General features: G+C 36.8%; 1 long non-coding RNA gene across 5 annotated transcripts; it reads left to right on the forward strand.

Moving 5' to 3' along the window:
- Positions 1-5,688: 5,688 nt before the first annotated feature.
- On the forward strand, positions 5,689-8,380 carry LOC127837701 (uncharacterized). Of its 5 annotated transcripts, none has more exons than XR_008029433.1 (2): positions 5,689-5,728; positions 8,170-8,380. It is a non-coding gene; the product is annotated as an uncharacterized LOC127837701 (long non-coding RNA). The 5 variants fall into 5 exon arrangements; XR_008029434.1 differs by lacking the exon at positions 5,689-5,728 and adding an exon at positions 5,769-5,804; XR_008029432.1 differs by lacking the exon at positions 5,689-5,728 and adding an exon at positions 5,850-6,031.
- Positions 8,381-10,225: the final 1,845 nt, after the last annotated feature.

The following is a 10,225-nucleotide window of genomic DNA, read 5'->3' on the forward strand; positions in this document are numbered from 1 at the left end:
AACTCAAAATATTACTCAAAACGCACAAACATTATTGATTTGTGTGAACAAAACGTTAATCCAACGTTTAAAATATCATTTCAACATTTGCTGCCGAAGAAGAAATCTGTTGTTTTAGTGGCAGTGTAAAATTTGTGTCTCCAATAGATAGATATATTATCGTTATTTTGAATAAATATTAACCGTTGTAAGTCAGTCTTTTAAAATTCAACGTGTTTATAGTTAATATTGTATACTAACATTTAGTTACATTTTGTTGCATGTTGTTCCCAGTAATCTCAAAAATACTGAAATATTACCTAGTAATTTAAATTAAGTTGTACATGTATTGATTTTTCTTTTTAGTAAAACTGAGTGAAGACGGCGGTACGAAGTTCCAGTGTCCATGGTGCGGCAAGACTTTCACGCGCAGACTTCACCTTGACAACCACGTGAACTCACATACCGGAAACAGACCGTACAAGTGTGACATGTGCAATAAACGCTTCACACAAAAATCTCACTTGACCACGCATAAAGTGACGCATTTGAATAAGGATACTTTCATGTTGGACATTAAGTGACCACGCATCATGTGGCGCATTTGAAGGAGCGTAATATCATGCTGAATATTTAGTGAAATTTAGAAGTTAAGTCAGACTTGCTAATGCCTGCTACAAACGGACATTGGAATGGTAGATAAGGTGTTTAATTTACGTAACGTGTTTCAAGTAAACTCTTCGTGTTCTTTTTGAATATGTTTGTGATTTTGGCCTATGGTGAGGTTCGGTTGGACCATATGGGCGGTTTTGGATTCATAACTCATTAAATTGACCGTTCTTTTGCGATGACCCCTGCGTTGATTCCGTTTGTATTTTGATTTGTGTATGTATAATCATTATTGTATAGGCAAACGGTAAAATGAGTGAATTGCCACAAGAATTTATCTCGTGATAGTAATTGTGTATTTGAATGTGTATATGCATGGTGTTTGCATTTACGGATATATGTAGCGACATAAGAATTCATAATAATGATAATGTTTTGACTAAGAATAAAACCTGATGAAACCATATCTGACATTATCGAAAGGCTTACCCCCCTAACACTATAGCTTTTCAGTTTTGAATATATATATATACAAATGTATATAAATGCATTATTTATGTTTAATCATGTTTAGAAATCATGTTATGAACAAAAAAAGCGCACGAAAGTACCAAGTTGTTGAGAGTACATGGGAATCGGTCTCTTTGACATGCGGTGTCATCTAACGTGACCTCAAATAAAGAGAAACGTCTTAACAACCAGGCTTTCCACATTTCGATTGTAGTAGTATGGAGAAATCTCAATAACATGTGCATTAAATAGTAACACATTAACGTGACGTGCGGGCCGTTATTATAATTTAATATGATCATGTCGACCCGGGGCTGGTTTTTAAAACTGAAATGATTCTGATCGCGCGACTTAAACTAAACAAAATGGCATCCACATTCAGCCATAGATATTGATGATAAATATATTTAAGCCATACATCAACGAACACTCGGAAACAAGAATAATTTAACCAAGCCAAGCAAATTATTTGTTGACAATATTAAAAAAGAAACTTCCCACACAATAATAAAATACACTCTTACTTTAATTACAATTTATATCCAATTTTTGTGACAATACAATTAAGATATGCACTTCCATGTTTTATTCTGCCATCAATTAATCTTAATTTTATTTAAACCACGTTCTTTCTTTTAAACGTTTTGTATATATTTCTTAACATTCTGACAAACACTATATACACACATATATATATATATATATATTTACGACATCGAATGACTAAATGAAGGTCGCCGTTGCGACGTGAATATGGTGTTCGCCTAGCAACCGGGAGGTCATGGGTTTGATCCTTACTGTTGGAGCGTTCTTTAAATCTCCCCCGTAGACACCAAGTACTGGATTAGTTCCAGGAAGCGGACTCGAGAGCGTTCCAAATAAGGGTTAGGCTTTCTATGCAATCGAGCTGAAATACAAAGGTTTAAAATAATGAATGGTTGAGCCGATTAATATTATTCCAATATGAAGTTTCCAAAAATGCACTATCCGGAACAAGTTTTGGATTCGTTCGATGCCTATCCTTCAATTTAAATGTTTTATTGTGAATAATAAAAAATACAGCCGAATTGGTGTCCCGAAAATCCTGAGAGTTTAGCTTATTTTCGTACAAACATTTCGTCACACGAGATGTCATAAAATGCGAAATCATTTTTATGAAAGTAAAAGTATGGAATTCTGGTTCTGTAAGAAATTCAGTGGAATAATATAAGAGATTGATATGTAATGTACACGATACAATACGGCAGTGCTGGGCCAGACGTCTATAAGCGACCCTTGCCGTATAACAACCCTAAGGCCCTGTTATATCGGCAGCAGGCCGATTATTGTCGCCCCGATCAGCTCTGCCGTATGTTATTTTGTAAATGTCTCATACTTGTCGTCAGGATAGTAAACTTGCAATAAACTCTTCAAACTGACATTTTACTTGTCAACACAGAAAGAGACACATATTAAATAATTAGTAACATGTAGAAAAATAAGTCATTGTAAATTAAGAAATGTCGTGCATATGGGCAAGATAGACATCTTAAGGTGATACATATCACCATAGACAATGAAAGAAATACCAACGCCACATTCTGATTATTTCACAAAGGCCTGTTTGTCTTAATATTTTTTCATATGATACATTTTTTAGCTCATCTATTTTTTGAAAAAAAATTATGAGCTATTGTCATCACCTTGGCGTCGGCGTTGGCGTTGGCGTTGGCGTTGGCGTTGGCGTTGGCGTCGGCGTCCGGTTAAGTTTTGCGTTTAGGTCCACTTTTCTCAGAAAGTATCAATGCTATTGCATTCAAACTTGGTACACTTACTTACTATCATGAGGGGACTAGGCAGGCAAAGTTAGATAACTCTGGCGTGCATTTTGACAGAATTATGTGCCCTTTTTGTACTTAAAAAATTGCAAATTTTGGTTAAGTTTTGCGTTTAGTTCCACTTTTCTCAGTAAGTATCAATGCTATTGCATTCAAACTTGGTACACTTACTTACTATCATGAGGGGACTGGGCAGGCAAAGTTAGATAACTCTGGCATGCATTTTGACAGAATTATGTGCCCTTTTTATACTTAGAAAATTGACAATTTTGGTTAAGTTTTGTGTTTAGGTCCATTTTATTCCTTAAGCATCAAAGCTATTGCTTTCATACTTGCAACACTTACTAACTATCATAAGGGGACTGTGCAGGCAAAGTAATGTAACTCTGACTGGCATTTTGACAGAATTATGTGCCCTTTTTATACTTAGAAAATTGAAAATTTGATTAAGTTTTGTGTTTAGGTCCACTTTATTCCTACAGTATCAAAGCTATTGCTTTCATACTTGCAAGATTTATGAACTATCATAAGGGGACGGTGCAGGCAAAGTTATGTAACTCTGACTGGCATTTGGACGGAATTATGGGCCCTTTATACTTAGAAAATTGAAAATTTGGTTAAGATTTATGTTTTGGTCACTTTACCCCTAAAGTATCATAGATATTGCTTTCATACTTGGAACACTCACAAACTATCATAAGGGTACAGTAAAAGGACAAGTTGCATAACTCTGGTTGTCATTGTTACGGAATTATGGCCCTTTTTTGACTTAGTAACTTTTAATATATGGTTAAATTTTGTGTTTCGATCCACTCGAAGTATCAAGGCTATTGCTTTCAAACTTCAAATACTTACATGCTATCATGAGGTTACTGTACCTGGCAACTTGAATTTTACTTTGACCTTTGAATGACCTTGACTCTCAAGGTCAAATTATTAAATTTTGCTAAAATTGCCATAACTTCTTTATTTATGATTAGATTTGATTGATACTTTGATGAAACTACTCTTACCTGACATACCACAATAGACTTCACCCAAACCATCCCCCGTGCCCTCCCCCCCCTCCCCCCCCCTCCCCCCCCCCCCTAATTTTTTTTTTTTTTTTTTTTTTTATAAGATCATCTCACAAATGACCACCACACCCTCACACTATACCCCCACCCCACCCCCCCCACCCCCCCCCCCAAATTTTTTTTTTGATTTTTTTTTTTTTTTTTTTTTTTTTTTTTTAAGATCATCTCACAAATTATCACCACACCCTCACACTATACCCACCCCCCCCCCCCCCCCCCGATTTTTTTTTTTTTTTTTTTTTTTTTTTCGCTTTTTTGGAAGATAATGTAATAAATGTCCACAACCCCACACTATACACCCCTCTTCACTCCACTCCTCCCTCCTTTGTGATTGAAAATGAGAGTCCCTTCACCTTTAAAAAGAAAATAGATGAGCGGTCTGCACCCGCAAGGCGGTGCTCTTGTTTTAAAGTTACGATTCAATTGTGTTTCATCAACAAGTTATCGCAGATACGTTTTGTTAATGTCCGTTAGGCTAGTGTTTTTTGATCTGCTGTTTAACGGGAGAGCCTCATCCAATTTTCCGAAAAGTGAAATAAAAATAATGCAGAAAAAAATAATTTTATTTTTATTTTTTCCTCCGCTTCCAATAAAAAGTGGTCTTCAAAAAAAATTTGATAGGTATTTTAGCCTTTGCTGTTTTTACAAAACAAAGAATTTTGTAAACTGGTTTACGACAGTCAACACATAAAAACTTCAAATTATGAGTGAAACAAACAACCAGTCTACACATCAGCAAACACAAATTGGCGCGTTAACAAAGTCTATTTCATCAAATGGCATCGTTGTATTTCAAAACTTCAATTAAAAGTATAATAACAATAAATGAATCTAACACTTTATCTCCTCTTCCGTTAAAGGAAAATTAAGACAATTTAGACGGTAATACACTGTACGGGTTTATTCGGAGACTAATTTACAATCAATGCTATCGTCAAGCGGACATGAATGTAAAACAAATAATTCACTGCGATTTCCGATTGTTTTAGGTAAATAGTGACCACTTTACATGATTTTCGAAGCTAATGTAATATGAGGATTCTTGAATATTGTTTATTCTTTCGATTGGTCGCCACCATCTGCTTTTTCAACAGTTTGTGTGTCCTCAAAAGTTTGCTTAAACATTTAACTTCTTTTCATGTTTTTAAACTTGTTGAGTCCCCTCACTCTTTATACTGACTGGGGACTGTCTGGCAATAACAGGCAAGTTTTTAGGTATTTTTTAAAAACTGTTTTAAGTAACTTTCAAAAATATTTTTTTTATGTGTTTTTTAATTTTTTTCCTACAAAACTTTTTGGAGTTTTTTTTTCCTTCTACTCAAACTTAAAAAAAACACCGTTGAACAGAATATAATTAAACTCTGGACTTATGTGGCACGTTTATAATTGTGAATTCTATATTTCACAAAAATATATAAAGCATTGCTGATCACTTCCCTTAATACTATGCTTATTTCTCTTCTAGCTACTGTTGCCTTGAATGCAGACATGTCCTGTCGCCAGAAGCTGTTCCACTGTACGTTCTCTGCGTGCCGGAAGTTCTTCACGAGCCGGACGCAGCTTCAGATCCACACGCGGACGCACACAGGAGAGAAACCTCACAAGTGTCTCAACTGCGGCAAGGCGTTTGCACAAAGCAACAACTTGTATCGGCACCTCAGGTAAAATTGAGTTATTGTTTAATCTTGACATAGACGAGGCGTTTGCACAAAGCAACAACTTGTATCGGCACCTCAGGTAAAATTGAGTTATTGTTTAATCTGGACAGAGGCAGGGCGTTTGCACAAAGCAACAACTTGTATCGGCACCTCAGGTAAAATTGAGTTATTGTTTAATCTGGACAGAGACAGGGCGTTTGCACAAAGCAACAACTTGTATCGTCACCTCAGGTAAAAATGAAATATTGTTTAATCTGGACAGAGCAAGTCATTTTCACAAAGCAACAACTTGTATCGTCACCTCAGGAAAAATTGAGTTATTGTTTAATCTGGTCAGAGACGGGGCGTTTGAACAAAGCAACAACTTGTATCGGCACCTCAGGTAAAATTGAGTTATTGTTTAATCTGGACAGAGGCAAGGCGTTTGCACAAAGCAACAACTTGTATCGTCACCTCAGGTAAAATTGAGTTATTGTTTAATCTGGACAGAGGCAGGGCGTTTGCACAAAGCAACAACTTGTATCGGCACCTCAGGTAAAATTAGGTATTGTTTAATCTGGACAGAGGCAAGGCGTTTGCAGAAAGCAACAACTTGTATCGTCACCTCAGGTAAAATTGAGTTATTGTTTAATCTGGACAGATGCATGGCGTTTGCACAAAGCAACAACTTGTATCGGCACCTCAGGTAAAATTGAGTTATTGTTTAATCTGGAAAGAGGCAGGGCGTTTGCACAAAGCAACTTCTTGTATCGGCACCTCAGGTAAAATTGCGTTATTGTTTGATTTGGATCGAGACGGGGCGTTTGCACAAAGCAACAACTTGTATCGGCACCTCGGGTAAAATTGCGTTATTGTTTAATCTGGACAGAGGCAAGGCGTTTGCACAAAGCAACAACTTGTATTGGCACCCCAGGTAACATAACGTTATTGTTAAATATAGACAGAGACAAGGAATTTGCTCAAAGCAACAACTTGTATCGGCAACTCAGGATAAATACTTAGCTTGTTTATGCGCACGCCCAAAGCAACCAAGTGTATCAACACCTCTGGTAAATATAGTGTGTATTTAATTGTATTTACTAGTAATTGGTCTAGACTGCGCAAAGAAACAGCATATATCAATACCTCAGGTAAATACAGTTATTGTTGAATTTTGTTAAACGCAAGGTCATCAACAGAAGCGCATGTGGTAGATCATATTTTATTTTCACTAACGGTTTGTAAGAAGGTTTAGTCGAATCACTCTGACACGTCGGTCTGTTTCGGATTGTTATGTACCATACCTGCAATTGTATTTTTGTTGTAAAGATAAATAGTAAACTTAGTGCTTTAAAAATCACACTTGTATTTATAAAATTACTTCAAAAAATATTTATTTCAAGATAATCGTATCGTATTGGGCGTCGTTATTTCCCTCAACAACGGTGTTTGTTAAGCATACGCCCCATCCCCGTAACAAATAAAAAACATTGGTACTTAAGGTACTAACACGGCCATGTTTTAATTTCGGTTTAATGCTCTATTTCATAACGTGATGGCATATTTACAGCGTGCTCAAATGAAAATAATAGCATTGCATGCAATCAATAAATACAATATGTACTGAAAAAGAAAGAACAAGTATCCAAATGTATGTTTTTTTTATGTCCCCCACTATAGTAGTGGGGGACATATTGTTTTTGCCCTGTCTGTTGGTTGGTCTGTTGGTTGGTTGGTTTGCGCCAACTTTAACATTTTGCAATAACTTTTGCTATATTGAATATAGCAACTTGATATTTGGCATGCATGTGTATCTCATGGAGCTGCACATTTTGAGTGGTGAAAGGTCAAGGTCATTCTTCAAGGTCAGAGGTCAAATATATGTGGCCAACATCGCTCATTTTATGAATACTTTTGCAATATTGAAGATAGCAACTTGATATTTGGCATGCATGTGTATCTCATGGAGCTGCACAGTTTGAGTGGTGAAAGGTCAAGGTCAAGGTCATCCTTTAAGGTCAGAGGTCAAATATATATGGTCCAAATCGCTTATTTTATGCATAATTTTGCAATATTGAAGATAGCAACTTGATATTTGGCATGCATGTGTAACTTATGGAGCTGCACATTTTGAGTGGTGAAAGGTCAAGGTCATTCTTCAAGGTCAGAGGTCAAATATATGTTTCCCAAATCGCTTATTTTATGAATACTTTTGCAATATTGAAAATAGCAACTTGATATTTGGCATGCATGTGTATCTCATAGAGCTGCACATTTTGAGTGATGAAAGGTCAAGGTCAAGGTCATCCTTCTAGGTCAAATATATGGGTCAAAATTGCTCATGTAATGTAACTTCTGCAATATTGAAGTTAGCAATTTTATATTTTACATGCATGTGTATCTCATGGAGCTGCACATTTTGAGTGGTGAAGGGTCAATGTCAAGGTCATCCTTCAAGGTCAAGGTCATCCTTCAAGGTCAAACTTCATATAGGGGGAATTGTGTTTCACAAACACATCTTGTTTATTATTTTTGTTCTAGGGCCAGTAAGGAATGTGCTGGTACAGTGGCTATACCCGACGATCTTCGAAGTTGCAGATATTAGCAATAACATTTTGTTGTTTTATTAGAATATATGTTTTACCTTCTTTGTAAAGGATACGAGTAAAAATAAATGAAAGGGTATAATTGCAAGCAGTAAAAAGTGCGATTATAATAAGTTTTGCATTGTAATACAATTCGTAAGATACCATGGACCTGTTTGTCATGATGTCCGACCGATCGTGCGTAGGCGTATCTTGACTTATTTTCGATGAAATATTTCAATTTTTTGATAACAGTTTCTAACTTATATTAAATAAACGTATTCATAACTATTTAACTGATATTCGAAATAGGAAGCAACGTTTAACACTTTACGTATACGATCTTAAGTTGTGCACATATTTCTGTTCCCGTAAGCCCTACACATTATTTCTCATTGTGTTAAGCGCACAGCTCATAGCAAGAAATGAGCGAAAGAAAACTATACTCAATCAATACATTTAAGGACTTGATAATGCCTCGGTCACATTGTCACGAATAAGAGCTACGAATGAGCTACGATTCAATCGACTATGAATTACTACGAAATTGTCAAAATTCGTAGGCCGCTACGATTTCAGTACAGAGCACAACGAATCTACCATCAAAATGTTGGAAAACGAACAAGGCATGTACGGACTGCTACTGATCGACGCCATTTAGTACGGAGCGACACGAATCGGTACGATCAAACTACGAATCCGTTACGGTCTGTAACGATTAAGTACGATGCTACGCGAATCAGTACGATCTAACTATGGATCCGCTGCGGTCTAGTACGGGTTAGTACGAACTAGAACGGTCCGCTACGAAGCAGTGGGAATTGCGACGGACTGGTACGGACAGGTAGGAACGAACTACGATTGAACATTGCGCCAACGGCCTATTGTATTGTCATGCACAGAATGCCTCCCAAAAAAGAGAACATGCAAGCGGCAGCAACAGCGCGTAACAAAAATAATGGAATCAGCCGTGTCTGGGGAAGAGTCTACCTCCTCCATTTGAAATCAAGAGCCGGGTCGTCTTAAAAGCCAGTCTCTTATCCATCACCTCCTTTTTCTTTTGTGACCTGATAAAGTATGAAATTATTGATGTACACATACAGATTATGCTTAGGAAAGTATGATTAATTTTGTATTTAATTATGTCGACTATTAATTTGACAATGCTTAAATAACGTAAAAGTAAGAGCAAGATTCAAAAGGCATATGAAGCAGACACTTACCGGAAAAAAAGGTATAACTAGTAAGTTCAAATTTTAATATTTTCAAAATACGTAACCTTTAGCACAAAGCTATACTAGTTATACGATATTGAATCATTATTACCTCTGTGCATATCGTCAAGCAGCTCGAATACGGCCTCTGCATTTTGTGCCATATCAATATCCAAGTGTAACACATTTACCTCAAACGCAATTTTCTGGCGGTTCATGATTGTTAACTCAACAAATGCAAGTACGGTTGCTTTATAAAAAAAATCAATGATGTATTTCAGTAGCAATTTATTGAAGTGGACCGTACTGTTTCGTGCTGAAATGTAATACATCGTACAAGATCGTGCAAATTCCTACCTATCCGTAGTACAACGTACTCTAACCGTGGCTTTCCGTAGTATATCCGTGGAATAATCGTGGCTAATACGTAGCGTAACCGTACCGCTCCGTAGTTCTTCGTATTAATCCGTAGAAGTCCTTGAAAATCTTTGGGCCTACGAAAAGGTACGGACGACTACGGTGTCGTTACGAACTAGTACGGATCAGTACGGTTTAGTACGAAAGGCTACGGATACGCTTCGGTCGATAAATTCGTAGCAATTTTTTTAACATGTTCAAAATTTGTCAATATTCGCTACGGACATCCAAAAACTATTACGACTGATCACGGATCAAGTACGGAGAGCCACGGTCCAGTAAGGATAGCTACGAACTGTGCCGAAAAGTATTCGTAGCCCGTTCGTAGCTCTGATTCGTGACAGTGTGACCGAGGCATAAGAGATTGGGGTATTATGTTAA

The sequence above is a fragment of the Dreissena polymorpha genome, chromosome 7 (assembly GCF_020536995.1).
Source record: "Dreissena polymorpha isolate Duluth1 chromosome 7, UMN_Dpol_1.0, whole genome shotgun sequence".
NCBI classification, from domain to species: domain Eukaryota; kingdom Metazoa; phylum Mollusca; class Bivalvia; order Myida; family Dreissenidae; genus Dreissena; species Dreissena polymorpha.